The sequence below is a fragment of the Condylura cristata genome, unplaced genomic scaffold (genome assembly GCF_000260355.1).
Source record: "Condylura cristata isolate star-nosed mole 26May11 unplaced genomic scaffold, ConCri1.0 scaffold00009, whole genome shotgun sequence".
Taxonomy (NCBI): Eukaryota; Metazoa; Chordata; class Mammalia; order Eulipotyphla; family Talpidae; genus Condylura; species Condylura cristata.
Genome location: NW_004567110.1, coordinates 34411556 through 34415502, shown reverse-complemented (window position 1 = coordinate 34415502; position 3947 = coordinate 34411556).

Here is a 3947-nt window from a genome sequence, read left to right as displayed (position 1 = left end):
GTTTTAAAAGATTTATTTACTTTTGCAAACAGAACTGGGGTACAAGCCAGACATGCAGAGACAGAGTGGGGAGCAGAACAAGCAGATTGATGAAGTACACTGCTAAGGGGAGCAGCGGGCGGGTCAGGAGAGGTCTGCCACACCATATGGATCACCTCTGGAGCAGGCAGGGATTGAACTCTTGGGGAAGTGGCTTTAGCTTCTTAGTGCTGTGCTTTAACCTGCTGCACCACCAGGGAGGGCCCCACTAGAATTTTTTTAATGGTATATTAGAATTTTAACACTTCTTTCATTCAGAGTGGTTAATTGCAATGCCACTTCTTAAGATGGATCCAATGCCATCTTCTTAAGATGGAAAACTTCAAAACTATGGTAAATAATTTTCCTGATAAATTAGATATATCCTAGTGAGTTCATCTTTTATTCACTACATCTTCATGAAAATGTACATATTTATGGGTAATGTTAGAGGTAAAAATAGATGAAGACCCAGGAATAAATTGCTTGTACATCAAAGTTGAAAATGCACTTGCATATGTTCATTTATTGTCCAAAAGTAGAATTAGCTTCTGCTTCCATGAAGTATTATTGATTTTCATACACATGTATTCAGTCTTTGACCAAAATTATTACTTATTAATGTTTGAAGATTGCATGATTAGTCAATAAATAATTATGGATTATAGCAAGTACAGTTATGATAACTTTTATTCCAATTTGGAAAATATGAAAAAGTTTATGACTTATATAGTCATTTTCTTCCCCTTTATTGTTTGTTCTAAAGTAGCAATAAAGAATCTACTTCCTATTTCTTGCTGATTTTTGTGCATATGTAATAATCGATCACATTTTATAATAATAATTCAAAAGACACAATCTTTTTTGAACTCCAATGCATAGAAATATCAAAATTGCTTCTGGAAAAATGAACTCTGAGGCTTTGTTTTAAATTGGAATGTGTATAAGACTGTATAATGTATCTTTTATGAAAACAAATTTCATTTGTAAATTGAAAGTTTAAAAATCCATTAGTCTGTGGCCCTCCCTGGTGGCACAACAGGGTGGCACAACAGTTAGGATGCAACACTGCAAGCTGGTCTCATCCCCAGCCCCAGAGGTGACCCACATGGTGCAGCAGAACTCTCCATTCTTGTGCACTGCTCCCCTCAGCAGTGTACCTCATTGATCTACCTGCTCTGCTCCCCACTCTGTCTGGTGAAGCCTCTCACCACCCCTGCACCTCTGACCTGTATCCCAGCTCCATATGCATAAATAATCTTTAAAAAAAAATCCATTAGTCTACCAGTTTTTCTAACAGTAAATGGAACATGTGATATTTGACTGATATTTCCCCATTATTAACAAAAAAAATGAATTATTTAAGAAAAAAGTGTACTTGTAAGGAAAATTATGAATTACTATCTTCAGTAATTCAGGAATGGTTTTATATTTTGGTTAGTTTTGTACTTAAAGTCTTGGAAGGATGATATTGGTGCATATTTGGAATTATCTCCTTTTGCAAGAAGCATTTATTACATTTACAAATTAATTTAAGCATGTCAAGTTATGAGAAAGGGATAATGTCTAAAATTAGGTTTAGATTTTTTTTTTAGTAGGGAAAAGTTAAAGTTGAATACAAAATGTTACAATATTTCAAAATGCAAGCAGTGTTTCATATATTGTCTAGAGGAGTGAAAGATAGTGCTAGTTGGGCAGTTTAGGCTCTTCAGTAATTTCCCAATGTGCTTCCTTTAAAAGAAAGTTCTGTATTTAGATTTATTTTACTGTTTTCATTAAATATAATATCCTATTTATGTAACATGTGTTGAAGTGACAATGATCATCTGTGTACATTATATTTTAAGTAAATAATTTGCAATTTTCAGGTTTACCATCTGGAAAGGACATTTACAGAATTTTAGGATGAATGTTGTTTTTTTGCCAAAAATTCTTCTGATGGTTTGTGGCTCCTTGGCATCCCACAAAACATCCTGTGCTCTGTGAAACTGTCCATCAGTATCAATACTTAAATAGCAAGTATTTGCTATATCATCCTTGCTAGAAATAAATAAAAATAAGCATTTTAATACAATTCTTTTTTCTTAGTGGATAGCAAGAATGAACTCAGGTCAAATGTGAAATTTTATTAATCTCTTTCATACATAAATGGAGGTATATAAATTATGGATTGTAATAGTTAGCAAAAGACAAAAAGAAAGCAACTAATTCATAGTTAAAAATTATATGTATGTAAACAATTTTATATATATATATATATATATTCAACCCTAAATAAATATTGATGCTGTCCCGATACAGCCCATGATTATTAGTAAACATTTTGTTGCCAAAATAATTTTGTCTGACTATTTTCTGATGTATTTATATTAAACTAACACATGGAAGAGTTTTCTTCACAATCGAATTGTTTGCACTCTCTTCCTTTGTCTTCATCAGCCAATTAAAATTTATTTCATCACAGTTATATAATTGGTCATATAGAGACATCTTGGGTATCTGTGCTGCTTTCCAAGCTCAAATAATAATAAGCATATGATTATGGTTTGTGATTAACTCCCATTGGTTTAATTCTAGGACTACCCAAACACTCTGCTCTCACAAAAGGTTATTTTTTTTTGTCATATAATTGGCAGAAATGCTTTTATATAAATATTAAATTTTGTATCATGAAGACAAAAATCTCAAATGGTCCAAATATGTTCTTGGATATGCTTTCATAAAAATAGACATAACAATTATATTGAGGTCTAAGACTCCTAACAAAATGTCCTTTTCCTTATTTCGATATATACCCCTTTGTTGAAATTGTTTTTATTTAACTCATAAATGACTGTGATTTTAAATTTATCATGTAATTTAAATTTTTTGAATAAATTTTAATCATTAATATTGGATCACAGTATATCTTTTATCTAATTAAATAAATGTCCAACAGGAGGATTGAGAACTTAGTTTCCATATTTAGTATAATAACTTGTAAACATTTTTTACATCTATTGTTAAAGAATAGATGATTTATTGTACATAGACCAAAACAGGAATAAGGTAAAAAAGGAACTACTGAAGAAAGGAGATGTAATCAATTAAATTCAAGATATAAATATATTCATGATGGAGAAATTGGTGATAATTGAATACAGGTAGGTAACTGAGCTCCTTAATCAGAAAATTGAACTTATTTTATATATAATGAACAGAAAAAGAAATCTAGAATTGGATGAAGAAAATGAAAATTCAGGTTCACTGATTAATATAATTATACTGCTGGATTATTACCAGATTTTTTGACAATTCCATTATACCTGCAAAGGCAATCAAAATAACTGTAAATTTGTTTCTTGATGTTTGACATTATAGGAGATCTTAGGATGTGGAACCAACTTTTCTATTTTACATCCAACACATCATAAAAATGTAATCAGGACAATAATATGATACTCTGAAAGGGTATTTACAATATGACAGCACATAATTTAAAAAGTAGAATTTACCTATATAATAGTAACTTTACTAAAAACAGAAGCGCTGTGGTTTAAAAGATAATTTTATATTAGTTAAGTTTAAAAGTATACTCATGAGAATTCTACATCTAAGTTTAATCAATTAAAAATAAATTTTCAGTATATAGATTGAAGTCATTTCTGTCTTACAAGAAAACTAGTTTCCGTGTAGAAACTAAATTAAATTACTGTTTAGTACCTTACTTTATATGTAGCTTGAATGGACAAGAAATTATACTGAAGTTATATTTTATTATTTATCAAGAAAAGATTTATTTAACTTAAGTATCCAAACAATAATGCAGTAGAAAGTACTTTAAAATATTATTTCTATGTCATTTCAGCTGTATTTTTTTGATGATATGATAGGGCAAGGCAATTATTTTTTACTGAATTAAAATTATACAATGAGGCCCTCCCTGGTGG